The following is a 12,957-nucleotide window of genomic DNA, read 5'->3' as shown; positions in this document are numbered from 1 at the left end:
CTTACTCATGACGCACAGGAGACTTATTGGCCTGTACTGAGAGGGGGATGAGCGATCACCTGAATTCTTAAATACAGGGCATACTGATGAGATTTTCCAGGGAGATGGGAAACTATTCTCCTTAAGACAACGTTTAAACAGTTTTGTAAGTATGGGCGCTAGTTCAGGTTGAAGTTTTTTGAGTACTATAATTGGAATACCATCAGGGCCAGTTGCTTTACTGGAATCAAGGTTTTTGATTAGCTTGGCAACATCACGTACAGATATACGTATATCACATAGCGTGTTTTCTGATACAGGAGGAAATATTGGGGGTTGGCGGTCTTGGTCGCAAAGGGTAGAATTAGCTGCAAAGTTCTTGACAAAGAGTTTGGCTTTGTCTGATGCTGACGAGATTACCTCAGGTCCATTGATAATAGTTGGGATGGAGCACACGCTTCTGTTCAGGATTCTGTTTGCTATTTGCCAAAACTGGTGGGAACCAAGCCGCTGCTCAGCTACTTTGGACTTAACAGATTGAGCATACAACTCTCTTGCGTTCCTTATTACTTTCTTACAATGGTTGCTGGCAGTCCTGAAAACGGCTTTAGTTTCCATACATCTATTACGTTTGAAGCAGTGGAAAAAGTGATTTCTGTGCGCAATGGCAGCAGCACATTCTGGAGAGAACCATGGCTGGCTGTTAGGTTTTTGCTGAAACTTTTTAGAGGGTATGAAATGGTCAATACCTACAATTAACCATTCAGTTAGGTCTAATACTATAGAGGACACATCCTTTTTAAACATGGAATGCAGAGGTAGATCAGATATAAATGTACGGAAGCTATCCCAGTCAGCCTTAGTGTATCGATATACTGTACGATGAAGTGGTACGTCTGGGGACTTATTACATTTCATTTTTATCTTAATTGATACAACAGAGTGGTCGGAAGATCCAAGAGGCGACAGAACAGAAACTGAACATAGTTCAGGGCAAGTTGTGAGAAAAAGGTCTAGTAGGCTCGCATACTGGCCGTCATTATCGGGCACACGGGTAGGTTCCTGAACAATCTGAGTGAGGTCATAGGCAATGGAGAAATCATGACAGAACCTCCCCTCATCATCGGTCTTGTTTGAGTGGGTCAACCATTCGACGTTGTGAACATTGAAGTCTCCACATACGTGAATGTTAGCTGAAGGATAAGTAGAAAGGACTTGGTCAATTTTCTCAGATATGCTTTGAAAGATAGTAACTCCGCTGTTGTGGGGGCGATAGAGAGTAAATATAAATGCAGTAGTGTGAGCTAAAGCAACCCGGAAGCACATATAGGGTAAGTTAGGATCTTCCCTGGAGATGTCCCTCCCACATGGAAAGCTATCTTTAATATAGGCACATATTCCATGCCCATGGCGATCTTGGGGGTCAGATTTAGAAGTTAAGTTAGAGTATCCTGTAATTGCAAACTCATCTAGGGAAATAGCCTGTCCAATGCCAGTTTCACTTAAAAATAAAAGGTCTGGTTTAGTCTCCTGTAATTGGGTTTCAACCTCTGGAAGGTTAGAACGTAGACCCCTGATGTTGGAGAAGGAGACATGGTAGTAGGGGTCTACGTTGGAAGTTGGAGAACCGGGTTTAATCGTGTATTTTTTCTTGAAACTTGTCATGATGAAATTTTGGAATTTGTGGACTAGGTCGACAGATTTACTTAGAGCAGGACAGAGAGGGGAAACTAAGAGAGAAAAAGAAACGAAGAATTTTTTATACCCTATCGTTATATTAATATTAGGTTTTGACTCAGCCTCAACCTGTAAGTCATTTACAACAAAACTCATCTACCTACAACCATTGTAAATAATTTTCTTTTCTTTGTGTGTGTGTGCACCTAAAACTAAACGTAGCTTTCATGAACAAAGTTTCTTTCCAATAACTCTCCTAGGAACACAATACTCAGCTGACTATATCATGATCGTTTTCAAGTCCAATGTTAACAAGTTCTTGTTGATTGATAATCTATTTCGGACCAGTCGTAAATTGTAAATTGTTGCTTCTTTGTCCTCCTCGTAAATTCATTAACTCTTTATCCTCAAGTGGTCTATGGCCCTTGATAAATGGTGGCTCATTAGGAAAGAGGTTTGCCTCGTTATAGTTAAATGTTACCACCTATCTATACCCCTTATTTTAATACAGACTGGAGTTAACTTTATAAGAATTCAACCATTGCCTTAGATATGTGTGTGTTTGCATGTGCGTTCGATTTTTTCTCATGTCGATAATAGAGCATAGACTCGTCGATAAATATACCCACCTCGGACGCGATCTAACCAGGAAGGGCGTTTCTGAAAATCAGGAGTAATAAAGGTGCAAGAATAGGCTTCTGGCACACACCTGCATTCATATAATGTTGTTTAAATATACGGCCATCGTGCACAACTTGAATTTCCTTTTAGCCAAGAACGATCTGATTATATTTAAATATTCGTCCAGTGATACAGTGAAAATATATCATGGAGATTTGTAGACTCATCTAAAAAGTGAAACTTCGTTGCGCATGCGCGCATTTAGCTGTCCGACACTTAAATTCTGTTAAACTTCATCTCTTTTAAAAATATTGATGATTTTACATTTGAAAACCTGTATCTAGAGCGAGTTTGTTTTTCTTTGTGGTTTCCTAAAAAAAATCGATATTTGATTCTAATTCGCCAATATTTTGCAAAACACTGTTCCAAGTTCTTAACAAGGAAAAAGTATTTCGATTTAATTTATTTCAAAAAATTATTTAGTTGCATAGAATTTTTTTAAAATGGACGCTATATTAAAACATAGTAGTAAGAGGACCCAACACACATATAAATGTTTAGAATTACAAATCACATAACTAGCCAAAATTCACATAAAAGGGCAATTGTATAAAGTACTACAATTTTAGCATTTCCGTATCTTTGTAAAAATGTAAAAAAAAAAGAAGTCTTTTTCTATGAATAAGTTGTATTAACAACAATAGTCGAAGAAAAATTTAATAAAACTTATATAACATTATTCGGTTTTCTTAATTTTCACGTTAAACATACTAAAAATCTTTTCAAAGATGTGACCAAGTTTCTCTATTCGAATTTTGTGCTTACCACGCAACACACATCGATTCAGACTTTACAACAACTGTCAACATCAGACTATAGCTTTTCCTTTTTCTACGAGGGGAAGACCCCTCGGGTTAATACCACTAACAAAATAAAAAAAAGTACTCAGTTTTTTTTCTATGAATAAATTTCATAATAATGAAAGTTTTAGGGAAAAAAATGTTTTTAATCATTTAATAAAACATTATTCGATTTTCTAAATTTTCACGTTAAATAATGAATTTATTTGTGACAATTCGAAAATCAACAACAGCCTGGAATCATTTAAATAATAAAAAAAAAGAAATTCCAACTTACTTTAAAATTCTTAACAGATCCTTATGTGTTTAAAAATTTAAAGTTTTGGAAGCTCTGTGCATCCAGTAATTTTATAAATACGGATTTAAGCAATGCTACAAAAAATTATAGTTTTATAACAATTTTCGTTCACTTAGTAATGTAATAACTAAACGATACTGTATTAATAAAATTAAAATTTCAAATCATATTAAATGCACAAAATAATATTTAAGAAAAAACGCAAAAGTATAAAAAGGCAAAACAAAATGAAAAGAAAAAAACATTCACGGGCAACATCGCTAGCTAGCTTATAAGCTGTATAGATTATAGAATACACCCTCACCGAAATTGTATAAGACTAAATGATCAGTTGGCTTACAGACGGTCATATTTTAGTTTCGGGAAATGAGTCCTTCGATCCGGTGCGACGCATCAATATTGGGTGCCTAATACTTTTCCTTATCTTTATTAATAATCTTCCAAACCATATTTTGAAGTCATTTACTAACATCTATGCACACAATGCAACTGCATATGGTTTATAAGAGAATAGCAAACAAGATCTTGCTTTTATCTCTTTCTTTCAAAGTTAGGCTGTTAATGGTGTTAACTATGGTCAACATCGAACAGTTCTTTTTTTAATCGGATTTTTTTTTTCGATTATCAATTTTCGATACTTATCGGAGGCATTTCGATATAAAACTTAAGAACACTCTAAAACACATAAAGTACATTTGTGTGAACTTTCAAAATTAAATCAGCCCAACCGTTTCAGAGATCACAAGGAACTCACACACACGGATACACATTCAGACACATACAATATGCCTTATATATATATATATATATATATATATATATATATATATATATATATATATATATATATATATATATATATATATATATATATATGGTGGGCTTAAAGCTCTTCCTAATCTTTATTAATAATCTTCCAATAATCTTCCAAATCATATTCTAAAGTCATGCACACGATGCAATTGTATATGGCTTCTATGAGAATTGGTAAACAAGATCTTGTTTCTATTTCTCTCTTTCAATCTTGATCACGTTATGCTTTGGGAAAACAAATGGTTATTTTTTTTTTTACAAAGGTCACCTCTTATCAAGTCCCAGAAGCCACTCGAGCATAAGGGTTAATGAGTGTACGGTAATTAATGGGAAAATATCATAGTAATCGTTAGTAGTGGAAATTTGGTCAATTGGATTACTTAAGGGGACTGCTCATCAAGAACTTGTTTCCGTTGGACTTGAAGACGACCATATTGTAGTCAGCTGGAAAGCAAGCAAATGGAACAGAGTTCCACGGGCGTGCATTTCTAATAAAGAAACTTTGCCCACGGAATCCACCTTTATGTTTAGGCGCAGATAAAGAGTGGGGGAAATTATTGATCATGGTTTCATTTAGACGAGTGTTTTTCGTGAAAGTTTGCCAAGGTGGAAGGCATAGATTTGAGCTCAGACGAGCACTTGCTATGAAAATAGCGAGAGAGCAGAGCCAGATTCGCAACGTCTTTTTTGCGCGAAAGAGGTTGCAGGGAATAGAAAATGACATCCCTATTAGGTTGCGAAGTATATTTTGAATACTTTTAACATCTCAAAATTCAAATTTCAGCGAACCGTCCTTAAAGAATGTATCGAACACATTTTTTTGTTTAACGAGTCGTTCTTTATAGAGCAGTTTCTTTGGGATTCTTGCACTATGTAAAATATCGAATGGTTCTGGATCACGCAAAAATGGCCTGAGTGTCGAATTTGACTCTAGTGAAAGAAATATCTGATGGTGAATAACGAGACTATTTCTGTGCAAGGCGTGACCAAAGTATACCCATAAAATAAGGAATTAATAGCAGTGCTTTCTACATGAAACTGTTACTGTAAATAATATAATATTCTCTTGGGGATAATGAAAGTCTTTTTATAATGGAAATCGCTCCAGACAATGCATGAAGCCATCTCATGTAGGAGTTAAAATACTACTACAAGGTCAAAAACTTGAAAACGATAAGTGTTAGATAGAATAAATTCTGACCAAAGAAACATAGAATGTGAGGACTAAAGAGCAAAATAAGGAAAGCAAGAGTTACGCGACTGCCGAAAGTAAATATTAAGAAGAATTGACTATTTCTGTTAAAAACAATTGACATCGTCAACTTAATATTCTTTAAATAATTAAAACGAGTGTACGTCTTATTTTATTTATTTAAAATTCATTAGTTAATTCTTTGGAAAACAGAAAATATTCTCTGTCTTCTTATCGTAAAACTTATTGTCAACTAATATTCTTAAACTCAAACAAATGTCACTTTTTTTTTTTAATATGACATCTAAAATTGTACTGCCTTAGTCGAGAAGATTCTATTTTGAAACAATTTATTTGAAAGTCGTAATTGTTTACCTTAGCGACATCAGATTAATCACAAATCTCTTAAGGGGTGAAAGAATGAAGTTCATTAGCGTGGTATTATATAGTTACTAAGATATCAAATACATGCACCATAAGCTACAGATGAGAGGACTACTTCGATGTTAACAACCCAGAGTGCTCGTTTTAGGGGATCTGGATATTCACCACTTTAAAAACGGACTTTGTGTCCAACTCTGCTCTCGTGAGTAGGCAAGTAAATAGGAACAAACCAGCATATCAGCATGTGACGTCGACCTGCTCTTCGTTCTGTTTAGCTATCTTTCAAGTGAAGATGTCTCGTGCCAAAGTCGTACGCGAGTATTCATATTGATTTTCCTAAAAAACAAAAAGGATAAACAAGCTCTTGTGATCTTGTGATGCGCCAGAAATGAAGACACAAGATAGGAATTGAATAAAGAAATATATTAACAAAGAACTAGTACAAAACATATACAAATAAAAGAGATTGTTCTGTCCGATTGTCAGAACTGTCTTCTGGAATACTGACTTCTTCTAACGGCAGCATCCGTTGCTATTAACTATCGACTCCTTTTCAACTTAAGACTATTTATTTACTTACTCCCCAGGAGTTTAAACAAGATTAGATGACGAAAGTTTTTCTGTGGAACGAATTTGATTAGAACCGGCACACTCGAGTTTTCAGTTCGCGCACCTAACCAATTATCCACTGCCAACGTTCTTTTTCTTAATTTCAGAGTAATTCTTTTCTGCATAGGCACTTAGTTTATGAAATTCATCTGACATCTTGTGCAGAATACATGCTCCGATGCCATACGTGGTGACGTCGCTGGCAGCTATAATGTTCAAGCCTGGATTATATGGCGTGAGAAACAAGTTCGATGTAAAGATTTCTTTTATTTTAATAAATAATATGTAGAACCAATTACTAATATTTGACATTTTTTTTTTTTTTACATTTTTACCCAAAACATGCACAGTGCTACTTTGATGTAGGGGCTGCTATCTGGGACATAATTTGCAGAGATACTATGAAGGGAGATGAGCAGCAAGATATTTGTTTACATTACACTTGAAGTTCTGCATATCAGTACAGTCAGAGAAGCGAGAACCCGGAAGAGAATTCCAAAGACTAACAATCCTAAGGAAGAAACTATTAGAGTAGAACGCTTTCGGGTATCTGGGGATCTCTACTGTATAAGTTGGGATTTTGCTGCTATCGGGTTTGTCGGGGTACTTATGTAGATGGGGTACAAGGGATTGTAGTTCGTTGGAACACCTAACATTAAAATACTTGTAAAACAGGAAGAGGGATACAACATTTCATCGATAGGACAGAGATTGAAGCCTTGCTGACAGTACGGGACCTATTAGATTGGCGACACTCTTTTGAATGCCGTCTAAGAGTGAGAGACTAGTAACAGATGCACCAGCCCAAATGTGGCAACAATATCCCATACATGTGCGAATACCTTGTAGAGGTACAGATACTCTCAGGCGTAAGTAACTTTATAGCACGGTAGAGAGAACTCAACTTCTTTTCAGTTACCTTAGCAATGCTGTCGATGTATCTGTTCCAACTACCTTTCCCCGTGAAAGTTAAGCAAAGGAGTTTGAACGAAGTACTTTTATGTAATGTATCATTAACCATGGCTATTAGTGGTTGAGCAGGTTTCTTGTAGTTATTAAAGGAAATATGTTTAGTCTTGGCAACATTGAATGTGACCATCCATTTTTTTGTCCTCATTCCACTATAGACTGGAGGTCTTCCTCTAGGGTTTCCAGCATTGCCTTGGATATGCGTCCATTCGTTTTCCCCTCGTGTATATTCAAGAAACTTTATTAGAAAGAGACATTTCCGAGAGCTGGCATGTCGATTCTTAGTCTGGCCTTCTGCCATCTTTGGCGATAATGTGCCACACGTATTTAATCTTCTCTGTGAAGAAGTCGTATTCAGATTCTTTCAGTTTGAAACAGCACTTCTGAATTCTTGAGATTTTATGAACATGTTTTTTTTTTTGTGTTGTTCTACGTTTTGGCTGTTCATTAGTATGTCGTCCGGATACGCAGTCGCGTAGTCAAGGTCCTTCAGCATAATGTTTATTACTCGTTGGAAGATTGCCGATGCGGCCTGTACCTCGAAAGGTAGACGTTATAACTTGTAGAACCAACAACAGGTGTTGATACAGAACAATTTAGGACATTTTTACTTCGCTGGTATTTGAAAATATGCGTCACTGAGGTTGATTTCTGAAAACTTAGTTCTACAAACATTTCGTCTGAGTTTGGTAAAAAGATATTGGCACTCTTTTGATTCAGCATCGAGTCCAGTCGAGAAGTCGATTCATTCTTTTATTTCCATTTTCATATAAACAATCGATGAAGTCCGTTTATTGTACTTCATTTTCGACGAGATTATTCTACAATCGCGTCACTTATTTGTGATAAAAGTATGTTTATTTTTATTTACATTTTTTATTTATTTTGTTTTAATTCGATTTTTTTTGGGGGGGGGTGATTAAAAATTTACATCAGTTAGCAACTAATATAAAAGTATGAAATCTCCGAATTAAATCCTGATGTTTTACTTTTCATTAGTGTACCATATATACCATATTTTGTTTTCCATCTGGATATACAAAACATCTGAGTGGGCTTATACACACCACACGAGACGTAAACCCCAGTCAGAAGAATAAGTTCGCACTAAAAATGAAACAACAAATGAGAATAGATCTTTATCATTAGTCTTATTGATAAATAAAAAAAAAACATCATGTATTTAAGAATATGTCTACGTCGTACTAGCAAAAAAACAAAAAACAAAACAAACGTGATCGCGCATGATAGCGCTATGCCGAGTAAATTTGCAACTTCAACACAATCCTCTACCGATATGCGAGAACCGAATATGTTTCTAAGAAAGAATATTTTTGTTACATCTGGAGAGAAACTGCTGAGATCAATGTTTCCTGCCTGGACAGGCTCCAAAACTAACTTCGAAATCTAGTGGTTAATGGCCTTTTCTCCTCTCTGCTTTTTTTCCTAGAACAGACATTGCTATTCTCTATCTACTATCGTTATTTTCAATTGCGCTTTAACCTTAACAGGAAACACTCGACTAGCTACAACCAATACCATAAATTTCCTTTACTCTCTAAAGACAAATTCCATGAGTAAAGCTCCTTGCCCAGAACTGCATGTCCGTAGAACACAAAACCTTGAGGCTGCTTCCCAGCTGAATATAACATGGTCGGTTTCAAATCCAAGCGGTATCTCCCTAGTAAAAATATTCACTTCCCATTTCAGTCTGAATTTGTATTCACATGTATATGTAGTGCATTAATGCATTTCTGACGATTGAAACTACAGTGAAACTGCTGTAAAATGTTAAAAATAGATTTATTCTAATTATTTACTATTATCATAAAACTTTATTTGAGCAGATATTAAGCCTTTTATTTGCAATATTTGATAGGGAAGAAAGAGGAGTGGAGGGAAGGGGGGGGAGAGAGAGGGATATAAAAAAGAGACCTTGACAAAGAAGGACAGAGATTTGGGAGATATTCTTTGCGTATAATACTATTGAAAGCGCTCAATTCATTTAGATGCCGACAATAGATCGCTCACTTCTCACGTATGAACCTCTGGTACACTTTGATATTCGTTTTCGTCGTTAATGGTCTATGTTGCCGACAAAGATGCTTCAGTAGTTTTTGAATTCACTGCGATTTTATTATTTTTATTGCAACGCCTGTTGAGAAGGTTTGAAATTGTTAGGGCTACTAAGTTTAACATATAGCAAGCTTAGCACTTGCATAAACCGACTTACAACTGGAAAATTCACAATTACAACAAGAAAAAAGGATGCATCTATATAAAAGTGAAAAATAAGCAAGAAAGCTTAACTTGCGAAATACAAAACGGGTACATTAGCTATTTACCATTTTTACTGGTGGTTTTTAATCCTCGCCCACTGCAAAAAATGTGACACCAGGATCGGAAATTGGGATTCAGAAGTCAGTGCCCACGAAGAGGAACACTCTGACCTGTAAAAAGTACCTGGGCAACCCTGCCGACATTCCCCTGTAAAGGCGCCTTAGGCGATTAGCAATAAACTCAAAGAGGAAAGGCAAAACCTGGGAAGGTGTCCACCCTAGAACTGCACAGGAACAGCAGCACACTGCAATCAACAGGGCCAAGCCATTACAGAAATGGCTTAAATTCTGTTTATTTGGGAGGGGCCGGGGATAAAAATCCAGGGCCTAACAGCTTTACTAGATTTTCAGAAACAAGAAAGCTATTAAATTTATGGCTTTCAGTGGAGAATATAATTTCATATATATATATATATATATATATATATATATATATATATATATATATATATATATATATATATACTAGCAAAAGTACACCTCGTTGACTGGGTTCAAAAACAGCTTACAGAAAATGGACTCTGATTTATGAAAGTATGATAAGGAAGGGTTGTAAAGAGATAGCTTCGAATTTGGGGGTATCAAAACCAAAGCAAAATATGATGAAAGTAAAAATAAAATAGATAAACCCCATAATTTATTATACCATACCTGTTCACACTGAAACACTTATCACAATATTCTGTGGATCTATATTTAAAAAAAAACTTGTTAAACTTTGTGACACATTTCCATTCTATGAAGGTCAGGCGCGAACGAACACCCCATAATTTTATTATACCATATTTCTTCAAACTGAAACATAATTATCAAAGTATACTTACGCAGATAGATATGAAAAGTCTTTATTAAAGTTTGTGCCTATTTCCATTCTATGGAGGCCAGGCGCGAACGCAGACCCCAGAATTTTATTATACCATCCCTATTTAAGTTAAAACATACTTATCAAAGTATTATTATGTACATCTATATCAAAAACACTTGTAAACGTTTTTTTTTTTTTTTTTTACTTTTTATTTCCATACTTTGGGGACAAGGCCCGAACGCAGGCCCCACAATTTTAATGAATCATCATTATGCCACATCAAACATACCCATTCCTGTGTCTCGATACATCTATCATTATATGTAATCAGTTTTCTATAATAGTCAACCATATAGGAGCCTATTTTTGACCAGACACACACATATACGTTCAGTTTTATATATATATATATATATATATATATATATATATATATATATATATATATATATAATTTAAGGTTAATATTTTCCAGGGGTAAAGTAATCAATGATTTTATACGAGATTAATACAAGAGTGCTCAATACCGATGTAAGACAAGATATACTTTATATTTGTTTACATAACCATTGATATGTCACTGCACACGCATGAGCATGTTTCAGTCAGCGAGATACTTGTAACTAGAGACCTCTTCAGACGATACACTTATACGAAAGCTAAGTCTGTAATCTAATATTAATACTTATTCATTAATGCTTATGTAAAAAGTAATATATATATATATATATATATATATATATATATATATATATATTGTTTTAACAAAATCAAGACATTAAAGAATGGATTGATATCAACAAATAGTGTATTTCATCGTTCGTTATAAGTGTTTCAAGACCATTCGGACAAATTCAAACCTATATCGTTCGAAAATTTTCATAAGAACAGCCTCTCATCAGACGTTTTGAAAAAAAAACACTTTTACAATGAACAAAATGGAATCCATTTCCCTTTTAAGGAAAACTATGTAAAACTAATTTACCTACATCTCTTCCTTCCACGTTTTTTTTTTTAAATTATATATATATATATATTAGACTACCCGTGACCCGTTGGGTCAGTATGTTATATTAGCTATGGAATCACTGTCTGAGCGTGACACATGTAACGTAAAGGAAAAAGTTTTTTGTGACATAACAGAAACATTTCTATGAAAGTACTTACAGCCATATCATTCAAAAAAACTTACAGCCATTGAATTATAAGTGGTTTGGCATGCTTATAGGTAAATGTGCACTGAACAGATACCATAATACTTAAAGTTAAATTCAAATTTTGATATACCTTTTTTAAATGAAATTTTTAGTTGAAAGTACAGAATAGTTAAAACCACTCTCCCCATGTAAAAATGGCTTTTTAAATAGAAAATGAAAATAAAATGTATCATTTTTTCATTTATTTTAAACAAACATTCAAATATTTAATTTATATGTTAATAATAAGGTCAATAAAACTAATTTAGACAATGCAGAAATGAAAAACAAAGCAGGAAGTATTAACAATTGTTTATTTGGATAATTTGAACGCGAATAAAACAAAACATTGGGACGCTGAAAACGTACACAGTAAAACAATACGTTTTATTGTCGAGTTGATTATTTATTACGCTGTTATAGGAAAATGAACGATGTAAAAAAAAGCAGAAAGTATTAACAATTGTTTATTTGGATAATTTAAACGCGAAAAAAATAAACAGCCCGGGCGCTGAAAATGCACACAGTAAAACAATACGTTTTATTGTCGAATTGATTATTTACGCTGTTATCGGTTTATGTTTATGGACACATCTGTATTCTTCCGTCGATTTCCATGTATAAGGTTCACACAAACAATTAAGTTGTCCGAAATCCACACAAAATTATTGCTTATAGTGGTGCTGACTTCTGTTGAACTATTCACACTTTTTGGAAAAACTACTAATCTGGGTTTGTGCAATTAAATGCCACAGACAGAGTAGACATTAGACTCAGCTTGTATTTCTGTCTGTAGTTTCTAAACACGATTCCCAGATACAAACTTGGAAATATCTACGTCCCAGCGCAATACATAATAGTATTCCCATTATCTAGTACTAGCCAAGCTCATCATTAATTAACCTCAATGATTCAACGAGTACCGGTGTGTCAACATGATTAGTATAGCATATATATATATATATATATATATATATATATATATATATATATATATATATATATATATATGCTCATCATATCGTTCAAATACGGTAGTGGCTGTATATATATGGCTAAGTGGCAGTTTTAGTAATTTAGAACCCTTTAAAGTTTCACCGCTCACTCATTTTTTGACCAAATTTCAAACAATTATTACAGTTTATAAATCACCTTCTCAGCTATACTATATACAAAAACAAAAGGTATGATAAATTTACTGGTGTGCAAAATCGT

This window comes from Euprymna scolopes, chromosome 19 (genome assembly GCF_053919585.1).
Source record: "Euprymna scolopes isolate OS-2025 chromosome 19, ASM5391958v1, whole genome shotgun sequence".
In the NCBI taxonomy this organism is placed as follows: Eukaryota; Metazoa; Mollusca; class Cephalopoda; order Sepiida; family Sepiolidae; genus Euprymna; species Euprymna scolopes.
The sequence above is the reverse complement of the archived record's forward strand: the minus strand, read 5'-3'. Positions refer to the sequence as shown.